General features: G+C 47.6%; 1 protein-coding gene across 1 annotated transcript in view; it reads left to right on the top strand.

Moving 5' to 3' along the window:
- Positions 1-27,290, top strand: part of YLPM1 (YLP motif containing 1) — a 92,198-nt gene extending 64,908 nt beyond the window's left edge. Inside the window, exon 21 of the mRNA XM_014570825.4 lies at positions 312-27,290. The gene's annotated coding sequence lies outside the window, so the exon portion shown is untranslated. The remainder of the gene's footprint in view (positions 1-311) is intronic.

The raw sequence follows: 27,290 nt of genomic DNA, 5'->3' as shown, positions 1-27,290 counted from the left end.
TTGGTAGGATTCTCCCTCCAGATATTCTTGTTTGGGGCCTGGAATGTTAGGTGGATTTGCCAGATGTGCATGTTTAATAGGTGTGTAATCTCCTGTGTAAAGTGTGAAGATTGAAGGCAAGTGAGTATCAGCCTTCAAAATCTCCAAGCATCGTCAGTAATAAGAGTAAAAGTGCTCATTATAAGGACAACTGGAATATGTCAGCTGGGTACCTAGTTCTTCCAGCTCCAGATTCTGCACTATTGTATTTGAATTCTGATAATTTTTACTGATACATTTCTCAGTGTAACAAACTTTTCTTTTCTTAACAGGCCATTTACTTTGAGGAGAACTAAACCCGTCGTGGCATGAGTATCCTACGTGGATCACGTCACTCCCCCATCTTCATAGATTTTTGTTTTGTTTTGTTGTTTTTAGTTTCTGAAAGTTCCTTGAAATATTTGCAGGTGATAACCAGTGTCCTCAAAAGACATAAAATCCTGCTGCACCTAAGCGAGAGAGTTTTCATTTTAGTATTTTTTTTGAGGGGAGAGGGAGGGTCAGTAGTTTTAGCTGCTATGCGTGGGGTAGGGTGGAAAAAATAGGCAGAGAATGTTTCCTCCACTGTACTGTAACAGAATGTCTGTATCACCTTTGCTTTGTGGCCGTTCTCGTTTTATACTGTACGTACCTTGTAGCTTATTATACTAGGAAACAGAACAATAAACTTTCACTATAAACCCAGTGAGTTTGGTGGGCCATACAGCATGGGCCTTTTTCTTGGTGTTTGTTTTACCTTTTAAATGTGATCTGTCTTCATGTGCTGACAGAATATTCAAAATCGCCGTTATCTAGAAGAGGCATCAGGCTTCTGTCTGAGTTCACATCCTACCTGGGGTCTCCAGGAACACCTGTGATCCTCTTTATAGCCAGCTTTTTTTAGGCCTTGGTTTTTGTTGGACTGCAGTAATTTTGCATCTTCTCTTTCATGCTGAAGTGCAGCTGTTTTTTAAAGTGTTTTCTGGATTGTTAGTTTCTCAGCTGTTACATTTCCATTGCTACCTGCGAGTTTGAGTTTAATTCTGTAGTACTGAAATATTCTCAGTAGTAATGTGGGGTGTGAAAAATGCTTCTTTGTTGCTGAGTTTAAAATTAAAGCAAGTAATAGAAAACTGTGAATGTGGGAAGCCCTCTTGGTGGGAGCCCAGAAAGATCCTCTGGTCACAATAGGTCATGTCTGTTTGACTTCCCATCAATGCATATTCATTCCCTTCACAAAATTTGATTTCACTTAAAAAGAACCAGAAAATTCCAGCCAAGTAAAGGGCTTACCTTGATGTAAAAGATAGATATATAATTGTCCACATTGAGAACAATGGGGTTGGGGTTTTATGTACAACATCATTTGTCTCACCACTGATACATACTATTACAGATTTACTAATGAGCAAATTGAATAGATCATTTTTGTCCTTTCAGGGTTTCCATGTTAAGAGTTTTACGGAAGGAGAAGGTGCTAGATTATATTTTAAATGCTACAAATATTTTAGTTCATGGTGAATTATTTGAAATTGCTGCTTTGTACACTTTGAAGAAAATGAAATTCTGAAAGCTTCTTCTATGTTCCTTCTGCTGGGTAATTACATTGCAGATTGCTTCTACGTTTATTAACCGGTTAGCACTGATGAGGACATTGTTTAGTAAATTAAAAGAGAGCCATTGTTTGTAATATTGAATGGTTTTTGTTTATCAGTCTAATACATTTCTGTTTACTTGACATTTCTCAGCCTGATTTATTGTGTGTGATTGAAAGCTCTTTCTCAGGTGAACAACAGATTATCTGAATTTCTGTCCTGAATATATATTTATATATAAGAAAATGAAGCTTCTTGAATTCAATGCTGTTATACCAGAAAGTAACAAATGCTGATTTGTGTGTATACATCCCATAATACAGCAGTTTTTACTTTTTAAATATTTCAAAGTACTCTCCTTGAATTCTCAGTCGTCATTGCCAGTAGATAACAAAGTAGTAATTGCCAACAACCTCAAGAAATCAGAGGATTTTCGTGAGTTTGTGGAGATCATGCAAGGTTTGTCTCATAAGAGTTTTTCTCATTTCTCTGCCTATTAGAAGAATTCTGAGGCTACGAACTGGATTCTTTTGGCCATTACAAATCTGGCTTACTAATGGTATTTCCTGAATCCATTTTGACTTCTTGTGCCATTTTGGTGGGATAGTTCTTTCTTCAGATGCTAAGAGTTGATGTTTTCACTGTATCCTTCATAATAAATCTGCATCAAGTTTGAACACTTTTTCTTCCTAGGATAAAATATATTTCTTCGAGTGATATCTTATGTCTGTTCCAATAGGTGTGTGCCTGCATTGCAGTCGTCAGAAGATTTTTCCCTAGTGGAACCCAACAAGACAACTGTGGAGCTACCTAGAGTGGCACCTTCATGGCAGATTATAGTAGGTCCCTGATCACCCACAGCCTGCTCAGTTCCTTCTTACTGCCAGTGACAGACATTGGAGCAGCTCAGTCTCTTGCATTCACAAGTGCCTATCTAGCTGGTTCCCTTTTAGTCAGTTTTAAATAGTTTTAATGGTTTTTGTAGTTCAGTACTTGCCGTTTCAGTGGTTAGTTTAGCAGTAAATTTACCTTGCCTCCTCTCCCCTCCCAAATTTCTCCCAGAGGCCAGGGCATGCCTTGGTCTCGAGATTAAGTCATGTGAGAGGTATGAGAACTCTGTGCCAAGAAGGGATCCTCATGCTGCTTTTCTTATGTGTCTGGGAGAGGGTCATCAGGCACAAAAGAGTTTGCTTTGCAGAAACTTTAAGCTCAGGATTAAGGAGGAGGACTATTGTCTGAAGCGCCTCTTAATGGAGTCGACCCTATGACACCGGCAGCATCGACAGTGCAGTGGCCTCAGTACAGGACACTTGAACACCAAGGAAGGACTCATCCAAGGAGCATCGACACTGCGTCCCAGCTCAGAAAGCCAATTCAAGCACATGGCTCCCAGTGCCACATAAGAAGGCGGCGGCAGAGAGGGGTCCTTCCCCTCCAAGAAGCTGCGAGTGGATACCAGTGGGGTGTATCCTATGTTGGGGCACCAGAATTTGATGTTCAGGTCCCAGCACCATTGACTCCAGCCCTGAGGGGAGGTCTGGTGCCAGTAGACTCCCCAATTCAGGGGGAATTGGAGGAAAAACTTGATCTCCCCTCCATGCCAAAGACCTTTGAGGCTGCCTAGGACATTATTGCCATGATGGCACAGTCCCTGACCTGCAGTCGCAAGCTCTGGCACCCATGTAGGCATCAGCACAAGTCCCAGCATTGTCTGCAGTACCAACAACAACACTGTCTGCAACATCCATGGTGGCACAGCCGGAGGCACTGCAGCACTGATTGTGGCACCCTGCCTTTCCCGTTCAGCAGTGGGGCAATCCCACGATGGTGCGGCACCACTCTCCATCTCCATGCTACTACTCCCCTGTGTCATCTGTGTCCGTCTCACTGTGGTTTAGCTCAGAGTACTCTGAGTTGGAGGCTGAATGCTTTGTGCCCTGACGCAGCTGGTACTGTTTACATTCCTGGTACTCATCTTGGCACCATGGAGTGGAATGCTCTTCGGTACCAGTGGTACCCTGGCCACCCCTGTGTCAGGGCCTAGTAAAATGGCCCTTTTGGACACCTTAGGCCAATCAACAGTCTTAGGGACAGGGTTCCAGAGGCATGTTAGTGGTGTCCATGGCTAGTGTTCTCCTGTTGGCTACATTGGTGTCGTGACACACCCCCAAGGCTCCTGAGGATCACTGCCAATGAGCCTTTGCACATAGGTGCAGCTTTAGAGCTAGCACCATCCATGGTGCAGGTGCCAGCTCTGGTCACGTGAGATACCAATGTACCTGAGCCAGCCTCCTTCAGGAAGTCTGAGAATTAGGAAGAGCCAGGCCTACCTCAATCCACCTTCTCACTGGACAAAGCAGTGGTGGGGAACACCATTACACTCTCTGTGATAGACACAAAGGTGCACCAGGACCTTCTCAGGAGGATGACCCAAAAACTAATTTGCCTGGTGGAGGAGGTCACAGAGGACTTCGTTGCCCTTGAAAATCCCTTAACAGGTAGACTTATAAAAACTATCCAGAATATCACAAAGGTGGTCTGGTGGACACTGGCCTTGATATCACCCATCTGTGGAGAGGAGGTATTTTGTGCTACAAAGGGGATATGAACATCTCTTTACCCACCCTTAATCTGGTACTCTAGGGGTGGATGTGGCGAATCGTAAAGAGTTGCAGGAGTAACCAGGATCCCTGCTCTCAAATCAAGAGAAGCTAAAAAATTGGACCGTTTTAGCTGGTAGGTCTACTCACCCAGAGGGCTCCAGCTTCAAATAGCCAACAGGGAAGCGGTTATTCAACAGCTATGCTTTTAATTCCTGGAACTCATTAGCAAAATTCCAGAACTTGATCCTGGCTGACTTGTGCCCAGAGTTTCTGGTGGTTCTACAGGAGGGCAGATTGGCATCCAGGACCTCCCTCTAGGCCACTTTAGACTTGGTGGCTCATACTATGGCCACCACCATTACAATGAAGTGTAGCACATGTCTACACGGCTACACGTTTCAGGGCTGCCTCTTGAAGTCCAGAACACCATGCAGGGCCTGCTGTTTGTGCAGACTTGTTTGCTGATAAAACAGACTCCCGTCTCCATGGTGTTAAGAATTCATGGGCAAGCCTTAAGTCTTTGGGGATCCACATACCACCCTAAAGAAAGCCATTAAGCCTCAGCCCCCTTTCTGCTTCATTTCCAGACCTCCAAAGTAGAACTCTACCAGGTGGCAGGGGCAGGAATAATAGGAGGAGTCTGTTGCAGTTCTCAGGCCAATGCTAGGGGGTTTTCCAAACAGCTTCCCTAGCCTGAAGCTGAACTTTTAAAGGTGTGCTCAAGGATGGTGCATCAGTACCAAACTCTCATCCTCCCTCCCCCACTTTGTGAATCGACTATCCTACTTCTACCCTGCTTGGTCCCAGATTACCTCAGATCACTGAGTCCTGAGCATGGTAGGATGGGATATCAGATTCTGTTCCTTCACAGCCCCCTTCTCCCTGTCTCTTCCTACAGGAGGTGCAATCACTTCTCACTCTAGGGGTCATAGAGAGGGGTTCCTTAGGAGTTTGGGGCAAGAGGTTCTACTCCCGATATTTACTCATACCCAAGGCCAAAGTTGGGCTCAGGCCTGTCATAGATCTGTGAGATCTCAACTAATTCATAAAGAAAGTGGAGTTTCACATGGTCTCCCTGGTATGCCTCAGCTTGAAAGATGGGTACTTCCTTATCTCTGTTAACCTGGCCCACAGATGGTTTTTCAGTTTTTCAGTTGACCAGCACTACCAGTTCATGGTGCTCCTTTTTGGGCTCTCAGCACACTCTCAGGCATTTATGAAGTGCGTAGCAGTTGTGGCAGCATCTGCAAACGTCAGGTACAAGTCTTCCTGTATCTGAATGACTGACTTGTCAAGGACAAGATGCAGGCACAAGTTGTGGAACATCTCTGGCTTATGCTACCTTTTTCAGATTGGACCTCATACTGATAGTGCCCAAAGCGACACTAGCCTGACTTGGAGAATAGAATTCATAGGATCTCTCTTGGACTCCACGTAAGCCAGGGCACCTCTGCCCTCATTTCACTTCTAAGCCCACAGGAGTATCATCGAGAATCTCCTTTAGATCCCAACAATGATGCCCAGACGTTGCATGAAATTGCTGGGACTTCTGGTGCCTTGCACATATGTAGTCCAAAATCCAGATTATGACTTTGTCCCCTGCAGGAGTGGTTGGTGAAGGTGTACTGGTCCTTCCAGGACCCTATAGACAAGATAGTTACCCACCTGCCTTGAATTCTCAGTTCCTTTTTTGACTGCAGCCGCAGGTGGTCTGTATAGCAATACCCTTTGCCAAGCCACAGCCGACGCTATCACTAGTGACTGACACCTGAGTGCTGGATTGAGGAGCACACCTGAGCAATACCAGAATGCAAGGCCTTTGGTCCCAGGCAAAACTGTTGCAGCACATCAATATCAGGAAGTCAAGGGCAGTTTGTCTGGCATGCCAAATGTTCCAGGCCCACTTCCTGGACAAATGTGTATTAGTGCTGATGAACAACACCATAGTAATGTTGTATATAAACAAACAGGATGGGGGTCACTCCTATCCCCTGTGTCAGAAAGTTCTCAAGCTTTTCTAATGCATCTAATAATGCATCTAATAATGTCATACCTTCCAAGAGGGCAGAATGCCTTAGCCACTCATTCCATGGTCATGAATGGTCCCACAGGGACTTGCAACTTTCCAAAGGTGGGACTTTCCCCTTGTAGACCTGTTCATGACACAGGGGAACAGGAAGTGCCAGCGGTTTTGCTCCTTTCTGTACCACAGCTCCAGCTCCATCACAGGTGCTTTTCACCTCTCATGGACATCACCTGCTATTCGCATTTCCACCCTTCTCTCTCATACACAAAGTCCTCTTCAGAGTCTGGGCTTCATTGATTCTCATAATGCCAACATGGCCCCACTAGTACAGGTTCACCATGCTGTTGAATCCATCAGTGGACAGACCAATGATCCTTCCCTTGTGCCCAGACCTTATCATGCAGGGCCATGGCAGTTACAACACTCCAAAATGGAGTCCCTCCACCTCATGACATGGAAACTCCAAGGTTGAACTTGCTGGAGCTCCAGTGTTCAAACTTAGTTAAGGAAGTTCATCTTCAACGAGTGTCCCTATGGGTGCTCCACTGTAGTTGTCTAGGCACCCCTATGCCTATAATCGGAACTTTTTAGAAGCAGTATTCTCCCCCAGGTGCTGGCATGCATGCACGGCACTGCCTGCAGTGAAGCGAGCATGCCAATGCACGCATGCTGTCAACTGTCCCCTCAGTTCTTTTTCAATCACTCCTGGCGTGGTTGGAACACTGCAGCACTCTGTGTTTGAATTAGAGCAGTATTAGTTGTTAGTTCTTAGCAGTAGAATTTTAAGTAATTTATTCACAGTTACCACCCCCCCCCCCCCACACACACACACCAGTAGCGAGGTCCTTGAAGGTGAGGGAACTCCAACTCAAACTCTTCTCCATGGAGAAGGTAGAGAGGCCAGCTTCAGAACTGGAGTCTTCCGCATACCTCGCCAACAGCTGTTTCAGACCAGGGACCAGCACTAAGGGATGAGCCTGCAAAGAAAACAGCAAAAAAGCATTCTTCACCATCGGGTGATAGGCCAACAAAGAAGACATCTCCTCAGCACAAGCCCTCTTCACCCAGGGCAAAAGCTTTGGGGGAAGTGAAGGTACCGGGAAAGTCTGATATGGACAAACCCAGAGGAGCTGTCTCCTCAAAAGACGCATGCCCTGCCGTCTTGGTGCTGAAACAGAAGTCCGCTTCTGTGCCGTCAGTACCGAGGGTTCCAGTACCAATGAAATCAGTGCCCAAACCGCCATCGCAAACTCTGATGTAAGGGCGACCGGATCCAGCTTGGAAGGCACCCTTGAAGTCAGTACTGACTATGCATACTGAGACCTCCCTAGCACTGTTGACCTCCAAGGCATGCAACAACATGGTACCTCAGCACTCTCATACCTCAGTGCCATTGGGGCTGGCCTTCCTGCCATCTAGATTGCTTACTATGCAACAGGAATTAGCAGTTGCGTCGGTACCAGACATGCTGCTCTTTGGTACTGACGCTATGCCTTCATCAGCGGGGCTAAGTAGACTTGGCCACCTCTGGAAGCTCAGTTCTGCCTTTTTCTAGCAACATACCCTTCTCGCCCTGCCCTCGCCCAAACTGACTCCACGGCTCTACCAGAAACAACAGATTGTGCTGACACAAGTGTGGAAGCCCTTCCCATTGCTCTGTCCCATCACACTCTCACAGCATTGGCAGGGATTGGACTCATGGAGCACTGTTAAGGCCTAAATACCACTACCTGTGATGCCTAGATCTCAAGTGACACCCTACCCCCCTGTGTCTGCAACTTCAGACATTATGCAGGAGAACATTGAGGACCTGGACAAAACCGAAGAGGAGAGGACACTACCTCTGTCCCATATTTCTTCGTCCTCTCCGGACGAATCCATAATGCCCCCCCTGCCTATGACGGGTGATGACTTCAAGTCCTTGTATGACTTGTACAAGGGCATGGCTGTTTCCCTTGACATATCACTGGTTGAGGTCCCAGACATTCAGCATAAGTTAACGGACATATTACAGGCCTTCCCTTCGGCTAAAATAGCATTGTCTGTTAGTGAGGCCATCCTTGATCTGGTGAAGATATTATGGTACACCTCAGCTTCTATCCCACTCACTTCTAAGAGGGCAGATAGAAAATACTGCATTCCAAGTAAAGGGGCCAACTTCCTCTTTACACACCCGGCCTGTAATTTGCTGATTGTCAATGCTGCAGATAATAAGGGCAAACAGACCAAGTTCAAATCGACCCCATACGACAAGAACTGGAAAAGGCTGGACCTGCTAGGGAGGAAATCATACTCCTCAGCATCTCTTTTTATTAGCATTGCGAACTATTCAGCATTGCTGGCAAAATATACTTACAACCATTTAAAAAAATGAGACCATTTATTGTCAAATTACAGGATGAGGACAAGGCAACATTTAAGTCCAGTATGGACGAGGGTATCCTAATAGTGAAAACAGCACTCCAGGCTTCCCTTGATAGGGCTGACATGGCTTCAAGATCTCTTGAAACATCAGTCATCATGTGTCATATCTCCTGGCTGCACCTCTCTGGCTTCCCTAGGGAGGTACAGAACATGGTTGAAGACCTTCCATTTGAAGGCCAGAAATTATTCACAGCTAATATAGACACATTCCTACATTCCCTAAAAGACTCAAGGGCAACCCTGAAAACGTTGGGGATGTACATCTTTCAACCAAAGAAGAAGGTTAACTGTATGTACATGCCACGGGGCAGAACAATATCCTACCCATCTCAGAGAGCCTATGATCTGAGACGCGGTCAGAGATGGCAAAAACATGGGCAACCACAAGACATGCAAACAACAACCCAGTCCACCAACGGCAGGCAGATGTTTTGAACCATTCGTTGAGGGTTCAATGTCGTTTCCACCAGTGAACTATTCGTTGAGGGTTCAATGTCGTTTCCACCAGTCAACCATTACAAATTCAGTCTGCAGCCATTTTACCACGAGTGGTCCAACATAACAAGACAAGTGGGATCAGGAGGTTTTAGCCAAAGGCCTAGCAATTCCATTTCTCAAGGTTCCCCCAAACCAAACCGCTTTCCCCATCCCTCCGCAGGGACCCGCTTAGGAGTCCCTGTTACAACAAGAGATAAACAAGCTCTTGCAGATGGGGGCAATGGAGATCATCCCAGAACACCACAGAGAAAAGGGGTTTTACTCCAGATACTTCCTGACACCAAAAGAGTTGGGAGGATGAAGACCCATATTGGACTTGCGCAGACTGAACAAATACCTAAAAACCAAATCACCATGGTAATGCTGGGAAAAATAATTCCTGCACTAGGAAAAGGAAGCTGGATTTTGTCCGTCGACCTTCAGGACGCATACTTTCACATAGCAATAAGACCATCCCACAGAAAGTTTTTAAGATTCACACTAACGGATCAACATTACCAGTACTGAGTCCTAGTGCTTGGCCTCTTAGCAGCACCCAAGGCCTTTTCCAAAGTTGTGGCAGTGGCACATTTAAGAAAATTAGGCATAATAACCTGCCCATACCTGGACAATTGCCTGATAATTGCTCCAACAGAACAGCAGGCCAAAAAATCTACAAATAAACACACAAGTCAAATCTAACCCTGTCTCAAGAGATTGAGTTCATAGCTTCCACTCTTGACTACATATGAGCACAGACTTAGCTACCTCTACCAAGGTTATACGTGCTGGCTGAATTAGCAAAAACAGTCATAAACAGCCCCCCAATATCCACCAGGCAATGCCTGTAATTGATAGGTCACATATTGGCAACAACATACGTACTTCCTTGCATAAGGTTACACATGCAAACTCAGCAAGCGTGGCTACACGTGGTCTTCCACCTTCACAGGCACTCATTGCACAAGATGGTCAGCCTACAAGCAAGGTCAGGGAATCCCTCACATGGTGGCTGCACCACGACAACCTACTCTCAGGGCTTCCTTTCCACCAGCCAACCTCGTCCATCTTCTTCCAGCAAGGCATCGGTCGTTATGTATAGGGAGCAGACACAGAGGGACACACTACCTGAAGGAGATGGTCTCCCGCGGAGTTGAGCATGCATATCAATGTACTTGAGTTACGAGCAGTAAGAAGAGCATATGAGCACTTTCTTCCCTTAATTCAGGGCAAGACAGTCAGGGTATACAGAGACAACACCGCCTGCATGTTCTACATAAATTCATAAGGCTGGGCCAGATCATACCATTTTTGCAAGAAGGCCACTGCAAAATGGACATAGTGCATCCTGCATCATATCAGCATATCGGAGGTACACCTCCCAGGCAAACAGAGGACCAACTCAGTTTCCTTTTCCACCAGAAGCATGAATGGGAGATGCATCTTCAAGCCCTGAATTCTGTTTTCTGCAGAAACAGACTTGTTTGCAACATAATTCAACTCCAAATGCCCCAAGTACTATTCCAGGGTGTGCTTGGGAAAGAACTCCATGGGTGACGCCATGGTCAGCAACTGACCTCACAGCCTACTGTATGCCTTTCCCCTCTTTCTCTACTGGGGAAGTTCATACACAAGTTAAAGCATGACCGGGCCACAGTAATCTTAATAGCACCTCCCTGGCCCAGGCAGACCTGGGCCCCTTACCTGTCACAGATGTCAGTTGCTCCTCCAATCCCTGATCCTCCATTGCTGGACATGGTATACCAGGACTAGGGCTGAGTTCTACATCCAGAGGCGCACAAGTTTCATCTCACCGCATGGCTCCTTCAGGATTAACGTTAGGTATGTAAGAGATGAGTCAACTAGTCGAATGCCCGATAAGCAAATGATTATCAGGTAGTTGAGTAGGAACTTGACTAGTCATGTCCCCCTCTCCTCTTGCTGCTTCTATCAGAGAGAGTGGGGGAGCAAGTAGGGAAGCATGAACTGGTGCTGGGGGGATCCAGATTAAAAGCCAGTCCCCCCCCCCCAGCACTCTCTCTGGGAGGCAAGGAGCAGCGGGGAAACAGCACGAGTGGGGATTGAAACAGTCCTACTCGGTCCGGTCCTACTGCTGTTTTCTCCCTTTGGAATGTACAAGAACTGTCTGTGGGGACTGCTTTGCTCCCTGCTGGCGCGAATTCCCACTGCCTTTCTCCCTTTGAAATGTTCAGGAGCTGCTGCAGCTCTCTGCCTTTGAAATATACAAGGGCTGCTGCCTCTCTGCCCTTGAACTATACGAGAGCCACGGGCAGCTCTTGCACATTACAAAAGGAGAGGCGCAGTACAATAGAGAGTGCCCCTCTTATCAACTAATCGATTAGTTGATGGAAATTCCATCAATTACTCAAATAGCTGATTAATCAAAATTTAAAATCTCTAGTTAACAGTGCAACTTCTCACTTGCGCGAACGAGATACATAGGATAATCCTTAACTGTCACAAACAGAACACAAGAACAACTTACCTGTACAAATGGCGACACTTCTCCTTGTGGGCCAACTACAGAACCATTTCATCCTCAGTCAACACAGCTCACAACGGTCTTGGAGTATCCCCTAGTACTCAAAGTGCAAAACTTATCTAACACATCCATTAAGGTGCATCTGGTAGCCATATCAAGTGAACATGACATGGTGGATGGACAATCTCTTTTTTCTCACCTGACCACCAGGAAATTCATGAAAGTCCTCAACACCATCCCTCCAATAGAGCTGATAGTCCCATCGTGGGATCTCAACTGAGTCCTAAACACATTGACTCACCCTCCATTTGAGTCCATGGAGCCATGCCCCATGGCGCACCTTTCCATGAAAGTGGCATTCTTGATAGTAATCACAACAGCCAGAAGGGTCAATGAGCTAGCCGCCCTCATGGCTGACCTGCTGTTTACAATTTTCCATAGAGACAAAGTCATACTAAGGCCACATCTGAAATTCCTTCCAAAAGTAGTTTGATGTTTCTGCATCAACAAGCCTATATACTCATAGTCTTCTGACAGAAATCTCATCCAGATGCTGATGCAGCAAGGCTCCACCCCTTCGATGTCAAACATGCTATTGTCTTTTACCTAGATAGAATGAAACAATTTAGACAATCACACAGGCTATTTGTCTCAATAGCAGACCACTCTAAAGGGCAAGCAGAATCCAAAGACTTTCCAAATGGATAGTGAACTGCATTCGAGAGTACAATAACATTAACAAAGTCGCATTGCCTGCATATTTACGGGCATATTCCACTAGAACAGTGGCCACATGGATGGCCTTCCTACACAATGTGCTCATCAGAGACATTTGCAGGGCAGCAAAATGGGCTTCCCCGCATACCTTCAAAAAGCATTATACAATAGTTATTTACCCTTCGCAATGTACTACATTTGGGACAGCAGTCCTCTCAGCAGTCCACCAGCGAGGTCTGAAGCCCCTCCTTCCTGAAAGCTAAGGGTATTGCTCCACAGTTACCTACAGTGGAGCTTCCACAGGGACACTCCTCAAAGAAGAAAAGAGAGGTTACTCACCTAGTGCAGTAACTGGTGTTCTTCGAGATGGATGTCCCTGCGGGTGCTCCACAACACACCTTAGCACTGTTCTTTGGAGCATGGATCCTCACTTGGGCACCAACCCTCGCCTTGGTATTCCTGGCACTGGTCCTGATCCCAGCACCATTCACTCTCTAGGCAATGTCCACGTTCTGGGCACTCAGCCTCTTCTTGTCGATTCTCAAGGTCTCCACCAGTGTTCTTTCTAAGCTGCATGGTAGCACAGCTTCACAGGTGATTAATCAGCCCCTCCCAGTCAGAAGCTCAGGGCTTGGACCAGAGTGCTGACTGACTGGGTGGGGCTGATTAATCACGTGTGAAGCTGTGCTGCCACAAACACTGGTATTCATCCAGTCAAGATCATCATCTCTCGGGCAGCCTAGGTCTTGTCACTTGTTCCGTCCCTTCAGACCAGTTTGGCCCCACCGTTTCCCTACCATTCCACCAAACATTGGTGGTTTGGGGTCAGTTTATTACAGCAGCCCCTCATCTGCCTAAAGACCTGGAACTCTGCAGTGGTTGGCACAGTGACAGTTTTGGACACCATGTTCATTCCACCAAGCCCAGGGCACAATACTGATGGGCCCTCCACTGCCCCCTTCAGAAGCAACGATTAGCCACCTGCCACCACAAGATGTGGTGCCACCCATCTTGTCACCGTCCATTACCCAGGAGGGCTCTCTGGGTCTAGCTCTACTACTGTTAGAGGGTGTTCAAGATTTGGTCCAGCTTCTGGCCTCTTTGTCATTTTCTCTTGACAAAGTGGTGGTGAGCACATCCATCACTGGTGCGCCTCTCTTGGACTACAGGGAATTGCAGAACCTTCTGAGCAATGTTGCCCTGAGCCTCAACAGGATGTGGATGAACAGGTTGACCCCATGGTCGATATCCTAGCTCCCAAGAGCCCTTCCAGGATGATGCTCCCCATCATAAAGACCATCCAGCCAGTGTTCCCTCTAAGCTGCACGGCAGCACAGTTTCATGCGGTGAGATTCATCACCAGTGAAGCTGTGCTTCCGTGCAGCTTAGAGGAAACACTGAATCTAGTCTTCGGCCAGAGCCCTCTGGCAAACCCTGGCATCCATCTCCTCCACAGCCGAGGGGTGAAGAGGAAATACTTTGTCACAGTCAGGGGGTTTGAATACTTATTCACCCCACCTCCCACTGTGCTCTCTCATGGTGTAGGTGGGGAATGAGGTTGAAAGGAAGGCCCATCTGGCGCCAGAGCCTAGGTCAAGGGACTCTGAATGCCTTCACTTATTTGGAAGCAAGAACTGTTCCACATGGGGGCCTGCTACTCAGGATAGTGAATCAACAAGCTATCCCGAGTCTCTATGATTGTAACTCCTGGAGCGGGTCTCACCTCATATTCAAGGACTGTTGCCCCAGGAGTTATGGGAAGAGTTTTCTGTCCTGGTCCAGGATGGCAAAGCAGTGGTCCAGAGCCCTCTCCAGGCGTCTTTGAATGTAGTAGATTCATTTGATGCGTGTTATCTTGTCTGGGGTCACTATTCATTGAAATGCCTGACTCCAACCCCGTGAGGTCCAACCAACTATTCAGGGCCCCAATCATTAGGGTGGGACTTTGCACAGAGCAGACTTAACTTTTACCTGCATAGCCTCAAGAACTCTTGGATCACTATGAAGTCCTTGGGCATGCACGCCCCAGTGACAGTGTAAGGCCTTTAGGCCACAGTCTTCTCAGAGGTCCTTTTCTTCTCGAGCCAAATCCGATTTCTCCTGTCATCATTCTTGACACTCCTGCAGGAAGTCGTCTTGATCCCAGCTGAGCAGTAACTAGGAACAGGTGTAGTTCTCTCTGGGATCCAAGCAGCCTTTTTGAAGTGCACCCAAGAATGGAGTACCAACAGTCCTGTTCTGCTCCCTCCTGTATCCTGTCCCCACCTGCCTGTCCCTTTTCACAAGTTGCTTCTGCTTCAGGAGGTGCAAATGCTCCTGGACCTTGGGGTAGTGGAAGAGATTCCTTGGAAATTCAAGGGCGGGCACTTCTACTCCCACAACTTCCTTACTCCAAAAGCAAAGGGAGACTTCAGACCTATTCTGGACCTCAGGGACTCAAGTTTGTCTCCAACCACAAGTTTTGTATGGCCTCCCGGAGTTCCATCATTCTCTCCTTCAATTCAGGGGATTGGTATGCTTCTGTCAGTTTTAACAACACCTACTTCCACATTGCAGTCAAGCCTTTGTACAGAAGGTATCTTCATTTTTGGTTGGGGGAAGCTCACTTTCAGTTGACATCCGTACCATTTGACCTATCCACCATGCCCAGAGTGTTTACCAAATGTATGGCAGTGGTGGCAGCCTTCCTCTGGCGTCTCACAGTCCTGGTTTACTTTTATGTGGAAATTTAGGTCCTACAGGGTTGTTCCTACCAACAGGTGGAAGCTGACGCAGTCCTTACCTGGACCTTAAGCCCAAGAATACAGACCTCTTATCCACAAAAAGGCTCAAGTTCATCGGGGCAGCTCTGGACACCACCAAGGTTTGGGTGTTTCTGCCAGAACAGCACTTCACCACATCAACTCAGCTGTTGTGCTCTGTGACCAGGGCCAGGATGTGTCTCAAGTTTCAAGACCACATGGCAGCTTGAAATGTACATCCTCTTGTTTGCCAGGCTGTGCCTTGAGGTCCTCAGTCTTGACTCATGTCAATGTGTCACCTGGGCCACAGCAGAATTGACACAGCAGCATTGACGTCTCCCACCACATGCTCTGGTTGTGGCTGGACCCACAGTCCATGATGTTTCATGCTCTACCACCCATGGTGGTCCTTGTCATGGACACATCCACTTCAGGCTGTGGGGCTCATATCTGAGATTTCACCACTCACGCGATATGGATGGTGGAGAAGTTGTCTTTCCACATCATAGTTCATGAACTCTGAGCAGTCTGCCTCACATGTCTCATGTTTCTGCCTCACCTTCAAGGATGTTGTCATGATAGACAAAACAACTGCTAGGTACTATATGAACAAACATGGTGGAGTCCAATCATCCCCTCTCTGTCTGGAAGCCCTTTGGTTATGGGAGTTTTGCCTTGCCCACTCCATCTACCTGGAGGCATCCTATCTTCCAGAGGTCCAAGCGAGTGGACCATCTCAGCGAGCATTTCTTCGCCCACGAATGTTGGATACAGGCAGATGTCATCCACACTGTTTTCCAGAAGTGGAGGATTTCCCAATTAGACCTCTTTGCTATTGGTCCACACTTCTGCTTATTCTGGAATCTCAGTTCGGGGTCATTTGTGGACATATTCCTGATCCTGTGGTGATCCAGTCTGATGTATGCTTTCCCTCTGGTCCACAAAGTGCTCCTCTAACTACACAGGGACAAGGCAGATATTATCTTGGCAGCCATGGCCTGGGCCCATCAGCACTAGTACCTCACCCTGCTGGACATGCAGTGCAACCGCCCATTCCGCTACCCCTCCTCTTGGACTTCACCATACACGACCATGGATGCCTCCACTGCCTGGACCTGCATTCCCTCCCTCTGACAGTGTAGAGACTGCATTTGTTGAACCCTCTTGAGCAGGCATGCTCAGAAAAGCCTGACGTACTCATTAGTAGGAAGCCCTCTACTAGACTTTAACATACTTAGCCAAATGGAACCAGTTTTCATACTGGTGCTCTCAAGACAGCCCGGCTCCCACATCCACCTCTATCCTCCAGGGGCTTGAATATCTCATGTCCCTTAAGACAACAAGGTCTGGCAGTGACTTCGTTGAAGATGCACCTGGTGGTTATATTGGTATTCCACCTAGGAAAGGCAGGTCAGCTCTGTCTTTGAGAGTCCCCTGGTTGGATGCTTCCTTAAGGGTATGGAAAGACTCCAACTACTGGTCCAGCAACCTGTCCCTATGTGGGATCTCAACTTGGTCCTCACTGTGCTTATGATCTCTCCCTTGGAACCCTTGGCCACGTGCTCCTGTACCTCTTAAGGAAATTGGCCTTTCTAGTAGTCATCACTTCTGTGAGGCAGGCATTGGAGCTCCATGCTCAAATGTCGGAACCTCCTTACACTCTTTTTCATAAGGACATGGTTCAGTTTAGACCTCATCAGGCTTTCTTTCTGAAAGTGATTTCCAGCTTCCATACCAGTCAGGATATATTCCCGTTAGTTTTTTACCCAAAGCCCCACAAGAGCTTAAGGGAGCAGAAGTTACACATCCTTGATGTCAGATTGACCACACCAAGCCTTTTCACAGCTATTTGTGGCAGCGGCTGACCACATGAAGAGGTTGCTTGAATTATCTCAGTGTATCTCTCCCTGGATCACAGCATGTATTTAGATATACTATAACTTAGCCAAGGTTTCCCTCTCCCCACTTTTCATGGCACACTCCACATGAGCACAGGCCTTCTCACCGGCTTTCCTGGCTCAGGTACTTCTCCAAGGGTATGTCTACACTGCAAAGTTAATTCAAAATAACAGCCGTTATTTCAAATTACCTTTAATAGCATCTATACAGGCAAGCCGCTATTTTGAAATTAATTCGAAATAGAGGAGCGCTTAACTTGAATTTGGTAAACCTCATTCTACGAGGAGTAATGCCAAATTCGAAATAGCTATTTCAAATTAAGTGCTGTGTAGACACTTCATTCGAAATAGGAGCCTCCAGCCCTTCCCAGGGAGCCCTGGTGGCCACTCTGGGCACAACCAGAAAACTTACTCTCCTCTCCCCCAGCTCCAGAGCCATTAAAGGGGTAGACCCCACGAGACGCACCGGCGTGCCTAGGGGTAGCTCTGGCTCCATGTGGCCGAGTGCTGTGGTGTCCCAAGTGCAGGCACTCAGGGCACTCCAAGACGGGACTGCTTTTCTGTCCATCATCAACGTAGACAAGCAAGTGGGAAACCCTGAGAACTGTCTGTCCAGGGTGGGGGTAGGGTCCCTTTAAGCACGGAGCTCAGTTAGCCTCAGGCAGCAGCCCCACACACTAAGTCCTAACCTGATGCCCTGCTGGCACTGGTTCCAGCCAGCCTTAACTTCGGTTCAGGGTCCACTCAATGTGGGCGCGCTATTTCGAAATAGCAAAACACTATTTTGAAATAGGTTCTGTGTGTAAATGCGTTAATTCGAATTAACTTAATTCGAAGTAGTTAATTTGAATTAAGCTAACTCGAATTAACGCTGTAGTGTAGATGTACCCCCAGAGATCTGTAGGGCTGCAATCTGGTGCTCCATTCATACCTTCACATTGCACTGTGCATCAGTCCAAACAAGATGCAGCATTTGACATGGCTGTGTTTGAGTCAGCAACTCATTGACTCCAACCCCTTCTCCTGGGTAAAGTTTGTGAATCACTTAGTTGGAATTGATAGGAACACCTTTGTAACTATTGTTCTTCAAAATGTGTTGCTCATAACTATTCTATATCCACCTTTCTTCCCCTCTGTTGGAGTAGCCAGCAAGAAAGAACTGAGGAGTAGTCAGGTTGGCAGGATCATCTGTAGTGTGCTACACCAGCATCTCTCAAAGGTACTCCACAGCTGACTCAACAGGTAGTCACTAGGGTAAAACTTTCCAACAGCAATGTGCACACACCTAATTGGAATAAATCAACATATATCAAAGATTTCTCCCTACAATTACAAGAGAAAAATTACATCTTAGTTCTTCATATCTCTCTCTCTCTGCTTTTATTTGGCATTTATTGGATTTGCTCCAATCAGATATAATGAATCTTGTTCATCAGCTATTAATTGGCTCCTGTGGCCTTTTGAGATATCTGCACAGCCATTTGGAATCATTGGAGAAGATTTCAGTTTCTGTTGAAGAAGGGTCTAAAAGATGGAGCATCTCTGTTATAATGACATAATGAAACTTACTAAGCAAACCGTAAAATATATTTATATAAATGCATTTGCTTTTCATAGGGCAAATCTCAAAGGCAAGTGTCTGATACTAAATTGGAGTATTGAAGTTATTTTACTGGATCAGAGCAGCGATACATCTATTCCTCTATAGCCTGTCTTCAGCAGTGACCAATACCAGATGTCCCAAGATTAAAGAAACCCCAAAGTGGGTATTTATGGATCATAACAGATTTTTTCACTCACTCTCTCTCTCTCTCTCTCTCTCTCTCTCTCTCTCATTATTCATATAAATGTCTAGACCTTTTTGAATCCTGCAAAACACTTGATTTCAATGATGTCTTGTGGCAATGAGTTCTATAGGATAGTTCTTCTTCAAATGATTGCTCATGTGCAGTCCAATAGGTGTGTGCACATACTGCATACATGATTGTCAAAGAATTTTTCCCGTTAGTGGTATCTGTCAGGTCAGCTGTGGAGTCCCTTGGCAAGGGAACTTCAAGGCTTATTATATAGAACACTGCTTATCCCACTCCACCCCCACATACACACACCTTCTCAGTTCCCTCTTACCACCAGTAATGGTTGTTGGAGCTTCTTGGCCTCTTCCATTAGAAGCACTTCAGAAGCTGTTGATAGTTTAGATGTTAGAGTAATTCAGTTCTAGTTAGAGTTGTTAGTCTGGAGCAGTTTCCCCCTCCACCTTACAGTTCCCCTGGCGGAGGCATGCCATGGTCTCAGGAGTGCAATGCATGCAAGGACGGTGGGAAGCCCATGCCCAAAGGTGATCTTCATTCTTCCTGCCTGAAGTGCCTTGGTGAGGGCCATCAAACAGATACATTTCCTATTTGCAGGAGATTTAGGCCTCGCACTAAAAAGGAAAGAGACCACCCATCAGCCCCATTCTTTGCTCTAAGTAAGGGCAAGTTTGTGGCACTATTTCCCCCTCCCTGGTGCTGTATAAGAAGAGACGGACAGGTAGAGGTTAAACTCCAGGGAAGCATCCTCATAAGGACGCCAATAGGGTGCATCATAAAACTGGGCACCCAAAAGCCATGGCACTGTTGACTCTGGCCCCACTGTGGTGCTTGTCAAGTCTGATGTTCCTTGTCTCTCCAGGTTGAGAGTAGTAGACAGAGGAGTTGAACTCACCTTCCACTCCTAATATCTATGAAGCCGCCAGAGACTTGATAGCTATGATGGCGCAGTCCCCAACTCGGCAAGACTCATTTGTGGCACCGATGGCACTAGTGCTGGACCTGGCACTGACATAGCCTTAATTGGGGACCCCAGCTCTGGCACAGCAACTGTCACCATCCCCAGCAGCCTCTTTGGTTGTGTCTGCACTAAGAGTGGGCCAGCACTGGGACAAGCCTGTGATGATGCAGCACAGTCAGTTTTGCCATGGTCCCATTCTCCAGCACAATCTGCCTTAACACGTCTGTCATCGAGATCTGATTGCTCATCAGACTCAGGAGAGGAGTCCTCGATGTCTAGGTGAAACCAGCACTGCTCTCACTCCTGGCACTGCAGCCCTCAGTAAACACCACCAGTGCCATTCTGGTAGCATCATACCAACTGCCAGTCAAGAGGCCTTTTTGGACCCTGTGGGCCTAATACCACTCCTAGGGATACTCCTCTAGGGATACGTCAGTGGTGTCAGCATCGCAAGTCCTGCCATTGGCTACCCCCAACAGATGTTGTTCTCCAGGGGACTGTGAGTACCCACTCACTCACGCAGAACTGAATGCAGCACCAAGGACCCCTTTCAAGTGCAAGGCGTAGCACAGAGACTTCTCCTCTCCCCCAATAATGTTGTGGTACTGATGCAAACGATTACTCTGACACCAACTCCGGCACTGACCTTGGCACCGGCACCACAGGTTTTGAAGTATCAAGCAGCTTCAGACTTTCCTTCTGGGGAGCTATAGACCCAGGAAGTCTCTATCCTGCAGACCTCCTTGTCCTCATCCCCAAGTGAGGCTGTGGACACTATCACAACTTCCAAGCTCATTGCCTTGGACATCAAGGGTCACCAGGATGACTTAAGGCATATGACTCAGAACCTCAGATTACAGGCAGAGGAGATTATTGAACATCCTTGCCCCTGAGGTCCTGAGCACAGTTGAGGTAGGATAATCTATCCTGCCCCACTCCCTCTGATTTCCCACTCCCCTTCTCCATCCCTATTCAGGGGCCCTTCTCATGAGCACCTTCTCATGCAAGAGGTGCATACGTCCCTTGCATTGGGTGCTGTAGAAGAGGCCCCTCCAAGGAGTTCAGGGGCAAGGGGTTTTACTCCTGTTATTTCCTGATCCCCCAAGACCAAAGACAGGCTCAGGCCCGTTCTGGACCTACTGAACCTAAATGGCTTTATCAGGAAGTTCAAGATTCATATGATCTCCTTAGCTGTCGTCATATCCTACCTGGATCCAATGGGACTGGTATGTTGCCCTTGATTTGAAGGGCACATACTTCCCTATCTCTGTTATCCAGCTCACAGACAGTTTCTGGCCAAAGACTGCCACTGTCATTTGCAGTGCTCCTGTTTGGCTTCTCCACGGACCGCTATAAAAAAAAAAAATGCCTGGTAGTCGTAGCAGCCTTCCTCAGGAATCTCAGGCTGCATGTGTATCCATATCTGGATGACTTATTAGGGGCAGATCCACGGAACAGGTTCTGACACACGTCACCCTGGCCTGGGCTTTCTTTGCAGACCTGGATCTCCTCCTGAACAAGCCCAAGTCCACCCAGGTTCTAACCCAAAGAATAGAGTTGATTGAGGCTCTGTTGAATTCTGCCATGACGACAGCCTCCCAGGTCAAAGGGCTGCTTCCAGGCCATGTCATACCTCGTCTCGCCCTTTACATTTCCCTACCACCACAGCACAGACCTGCATGCGACTCTTGGGTCACGTGGCAGCCTGCCGTATGTGATCCAACATGCAGGCTGTGATTACACCAGCTGCTTTCATGGCTGGTAGGGGTCTACAGGCCTGGCAGACACTCCATAGACAGATTGGTAACCCTTCCACACCGCCTCCTGCAATTCTTATCCTGGTGGCTGCAGTCTCCCCTGGTGCAAGAAGGATGCCTTTTCACCAGCCACAGCCAATGCTCACCCTCCACCACGGATACTGCAGAAATGGGATGGGGAGCACACTTATGTATGCACAAGATTCAGGGCAGGTGCTCTGAGGCAGAGCTATACCTTCACATCAATGTCAGGGAGCTGCCGGCAGAGCCCCTATCATGCCAAGTGTTCCTTTTCCAACTACAGACCATTGTGTCTCAGTACTAACAGACAACACTACAGTGATGTTCTATATAAACAAACAGGGTGGTGTTTACTTCTCTCCCCTGTGCCATGAAGTCCTGCTCCTGTGGGACTTTTGCATATCCCATCACATCCACCTGTACACTTCCTATCTACCTGGGATACAGAATACTGAGCAGACTTCCTCGGTTGCTCGTTCCATGAATGGTTGCTCTGGGCAAACATTACCCTGTCCATCTTCTGCAAGTAGTGTTCTCCGTAGGTGGACTTATTCGTGTCCAGGAAAAACTGCAAGTGCCACCTATTCTGCTCCTTTCAAAATCACGGCCTGGGGTCCCTGGCAGATGCATTTCACCTATCCTTGTCAGGTCACCCCGTATGCCTTCCTCCCCTTCCTCATCATACATAGGCTCCTTCTCAACGTTCAGCAGGACATGGTGTTCCTCATACTGGTGGCTCCAGGATGGCTCAGGAAGCACCGGTTCACCACACTCCTGACCCTGTTGGTGGGCAAGCTGCTAGAGTTGCCTCTCCTGCCAGACTTGATCATTCATGAATATAGCTGCCTTTAGCACCCTAACATGCAGTCACTCCACCTCATGGTGTAGATGCTCCATGGTTGACCCCACTCGAGCAGCAGTGCTCAGACCCAGTCTGTGAGATCCTCTTGGGTAGCCGTAAGCAATGTTCCCTCTAATTTTTTCCATCTATGTGTAAAAAAAGGGGGGGGGGGGAGGGATAGCTCAGCAGTTTGAGCATTGGCCTGCTAAACCCAGGGTTATGAGTTCAGTCCTTGAGGAGGCCATTTAGGGATTTGGGGCAGAAATTGTCAGGGATGGTACTTGGTCCTGCTGTGAAGGCAGGGGACTGGACTAAATGACCTTTCAAGGTCCCTTCCAGTTCTAGGAGATAGGCAATCTCCATTAATTAATTAATTAAAATTGTGTCATGGGCACCGAGGCATGTGCAGATGTGCACCACCAATAGAAACACATGCTGCTGGCTGTGGATGCTCTGCTGGGGCAACACCTGAATCTCTCCTGGCTGGCCACACAAGCACTCAGCTTACAGGGAACACTGACTGTAAGCCTCCTACCCAGGCAACACACATGGTGAAGTGGAAACATTTTTCACTCCAGTTTACTCAGTGGGAGGTCCTCCCCCAGTAAGCCCCTACCCCATTAGTGCTTGACCTTCTGCTCCTGAAGCACCAAGGCTTAGCTGTCTTTTGTATTAGAGTCCACCTTCCAACCTGCCCCTTATATCTCTCCTGGAAGGTGGCCTTTCTGATGGCCATAACCGCAGCCAGGAGGATCTCTGAGCTCTAGGCTCTCACTTCAGAACCACCATACATTGTATTCTTCAAAGGCAAAGCACAATAACACTTTCACCTGGCATTTCTGCCTATGGTGGTTTCCCACTTTCATATGAACCAGGACATACCTTTACTAGTGTTCTTTCCTAAATCCCATGCCAGCGATAAGGAAAGGGCCCTTCACTTGCTGGATGTCAGATGTGTCCTAGCGTTTTACACTGAACACATGAAACCATTTCGTAAATCAATGCAAATCTTTATTGCAATAGTGGAGAAGATGAAAGGCCTCCCCATATCAACCTAGTGCCTTTCATCGTGGATCACGTCCTGCATCAGGGTATGCTACAACCTAGCCACGGTCCCACCACCGACTATTAACAGCCCATTCCATGAAGGTACAGGCATCTGCAGTGTTTCTCACATAAATCCCTATCGAGAACATCTGTAGGGCAGCCACATGGTTGTCCATTAACACCTTCAAATCTCTGTATGCCAACACCCAATAGATACAAGACTATTTGGTTTTCAGTAGAGCAGTCCTGTAGTCGGCAGCCAGGTGATCTCTGACCTCTCCTCTGGGGAAACTTGCTGGTGAGTCCCCTATAGGAAAGCACATGAGGAATCTCTCTCGAAGAAAAAAATGGTTACCTACCTTTTGTAACTGTTGTGCTTTGAGAGATGTTGCCCACATCCATTCCAAGTCCCTCCCACCTCCCCTCTGTTGGAATAACATGGCAAGAAGGAACTGAAAATGGGGAGTCAGCAGTGTCCTATATACCACACCTTAAAGGTACCATGCCAGTGAGCTCCACAGCCAATCCAACAGGTACTACTAAGGGAAAAATTCTCAGTGTGCACATGGTGCACGCGCACACCTATATAATTGAAATGCAACTTCTTGCAGGGTGGTTCTTCACAGCGAAAATGATAGCTATATACAAGTACAAAACAGGCAAAGTAAGTCTTATCCAGCTGAAACTGTGAAATGTACTTATTTATTTTCATGCAACAATTACTATTATGTAGTTAAGGGCTAGAGCAGATCAGGTCTTCATATGTCTTCTTTTAAAGATACTTGTGCAACACAGCAGCCCATAGCATCATGCTATGGCATTAATGCTCTGTTTAGCTGGACTCCCCAATATCACTTCCTTAGTGGTAGCTCTAGGGTTGGCTGTAACACCCCTTTGAATGTTGCACTCAGGTATTAATATACCAAGCATATGTCCTCTCAGTTCCTTCTTACCACCTGTGATTGTTAGTTGGAGCACCTTGTCTTACATCACAAGAGCATTAGGCGTTCATACAGTCTGTTGTTTTGTCTCATTTTTAGTCCATAGGTACTTATTTAGACCATTGGGTTAAATGTTAAGAGTAGTAGTTTACAAGTTAGAATCCCAGCTGAGACTTCTTTCAATACAAGGCATGCCCCATTCCCCAGGCCTTAAGCCATGCTCCCTGTGCTAATGACTGTTGTTGACCCCCATGATAGCTGTTTAAAGTGTTTGGGGGAGTCCCACAGATTGGACAAGTATGGGGTCTGCAAAACTTTTGCCCTTGAACTCAAAAAGTACAGGATATCTGCTTGAGAGCCCTCTTTAGGAGGCTGTGCTTCATCCTACTTCTGGGGCGCCACACCCAGCACCATTCTCCCTCCCCAGTGCCTAAAAAGTGGTCAAAGTCAACAGGCCCACTAGCACTGCAGAAAAAGGGGGCTTCAGGCAGAGGATCTGTGTCAGGCTACATGTCCACCTTGGCAGGCCCTCTAACTTGGCCAGGCACGCATCACCAACTCCTGGGAGCAGCTGGGGTTCTCGTCCCCTAGTAGGATCAACTATTTTCAAAGTGGACCTGATGGCCAAAGAGCAGGTAGGCCAGGACCACCACATATACCAAGCCAGATGATATACCTGGCTACGGCCCAGGTATCTGCGGGAGCTTGGTCCGCAGGCATTGAACCTCATAACCGATGTTCCCTCTAATCTTTTACATTCATGTGTGGAATAATTTTTTTGTTCACTGAAGCATGTGCAAATGTGCACCAAGAGTAGAAACACAAAACCTAGCCGGGGGCATTTTGCTGGGTGACGCATGAATTTTTCCTGAGCAGCCGTAAAATCTCAAAGCTTACAGGGAACACTGCTTATAGCTAGGGTCTTGGTTCCCAGCACTGCAGCCTCAGGCCCTCAATTAGAAAGTGCAGGTCCCTGACACCAAAGTCACCATCACTGGGGCACAGGATACGTGAAGCACAACGCCCATACCCACAGTGCCATCAAGTGTTCCACCAGAGTTCACCCCAACACAGATTATCATCTCCTAGGTAGTCTCCTAGGTGTCAGTGCCCTTCTTCCCCCCAGGGAAGGGTTCGTGGCTTTGGTCTCTCAGATTCCCTAGTAGCACTCTTCATGCAGGCACCAGTCTTCATCTTCTCCTTACTGGTTGCCGACAAGGGTTAGTTGGCAAACTCAAGCATCTACAGCTTTCCCTTGTCACCTGAAGGCCTACTGTCTGAGTCTGAAGGAGAGTTCAGCCTCTCACCCATAAAAGGCAAATTGCCATGAGTACGAGACCCTCCTCCACTTAGGCATGGACACCATTGTCTGTCCACCCAGACAGTTGCTTAAAAATTGCTAAGTCAGTTTGGCAGACTCCCTCTACCGTTCACCTACCTGCAAGAAGGTGGAAAAGAAGTACTATGTCCCAGCAAAGGGATTTGAGTAGCATGGTAGCCACCATCCAGAGGTGTCTCTGGTCATGTCCACCATCAATAAAAAGGGCAGGCAGATATCACATCAAAAAATAAACATGCCAAGAGGCTGGACTTGTTTGGCAGGAAAATTTATTGGACAGCCAGCCTTCAATTTCAGGTGTCTAACATCAGGCCATGTTAGGCTGGTACAACTTCAACTGTGGGACTCCATCAGCCATTTTAGGGAAGGCCTTCCATAAAACTGTGCCCAGGAGTTCACCGTGTTGATAAAAGAAGGCAAAGTAGTGATGAAAGGGCCCTTCAGATTGTCTGGGACACTGGACTTGACAGCCAGCCCGTTGCTTCTGCAGTGGTCATGAGATGCAATTCCTGGTTACAGTCCTCCGGGCTGTCCTAGGAGATACAGACTGCCCTTCAAGTCCTCTCCTCTGAGGGAGCAGGGCTTTTTTTAGAGTGGACTGATGCCCAGCTCCACAGTCTTAAAAACTTCCATGCCACCTTCCATTCCTACACATTCTTTAGTGGGCTAGAAAGCAGTTCTGCCCCCTGCTGAGGTCCTGAGATGTCCTCTGATCCAGCTCGTACAGGAAGGACAAACACAAAAATGTATATGGCTTCACTTCTTCGAGTGATTGCTCATGTGCATTCCAGTATAGGTGTGCACGTGCAACGTGCATGTGTCGTCGGAAGATTTTCCCTCAGCAGTATCCTTAGAGCCAGCAGAGAGCCCCCTATAGTGGCGCCGGTATATCAGTGCATATATACCCTGCTGGCTCTCTCCCCACTCCAGTTCCTTCTTACCACAGTGATGGTCGTTGGATCAACCTCAGCTCTCCTCCAGTTGTGCTTTCACTTGCTAATTCACTTATCTTCATATTGCAGTCAAGTACTTGTGAACTCTCCTTAAAGACTCTCTGTTGTCCTCTCCACCCAGCTGCTGCGCTTCAAGCGCTTGTGGCAGGCCATGCCCAGCCATCAGGGCTTCAAACTCTGTAAGAAGTGTGGTAAGCCCATGTCCTGCAGTGACCCACACTCCTCCTGTCTGAAGTGCTTGAGGGAATCGCACATAACATCAGCATGCAAAATCTGCAAGGCCTTCAAGCCCAGGACTAAGTGAGATCGTGAGTCTCGCTTCCGGACACTCCTAATGGAGTCACCTCTACGACCGGCACTAGCCCTGGCATGGGAAGCGCACCGGCCTCAGTGTGGGACACGTCAACGTGTCGCCCTTCCCTGGCACCGCGCAGGGCTCGGTGCCGATCCCACTCGCCGGCACCGCCTAGGAAGAGGCAAATGGACAGGGGCCGCGCTCTGATTGGGCACATGCCCTCCGTGCGCTCCTCGGTGGGGCACCTGAGAGCCCGCGTCCTGGGCCCTCAAGGTCGGACGCTTATTTGTCCCAGCGGAGAGTTGATAGCTCCCCGGAGGAC

Source organism: Pelodiscus sinensis, chromosome 5 (genome assembly GCF_052426305.1).
Source record: "Pelodiscus sinensis isolate ZL-2025 chromosome 5, ASM5242630v1, whole genome shotgun sequence".
In the NCBI taxonomy this organism is placed as follows: Eukaryota; Metazoa; Chordata; order Testudines; family Trionychidae; genus Pelodiscus; species Pelodiscus sinensis.
The sequence above is the reverse complement of the archived record's forward strand: the minus strand, read 5'-3'. Positions and strand labels throughout refer to the sequence as shown.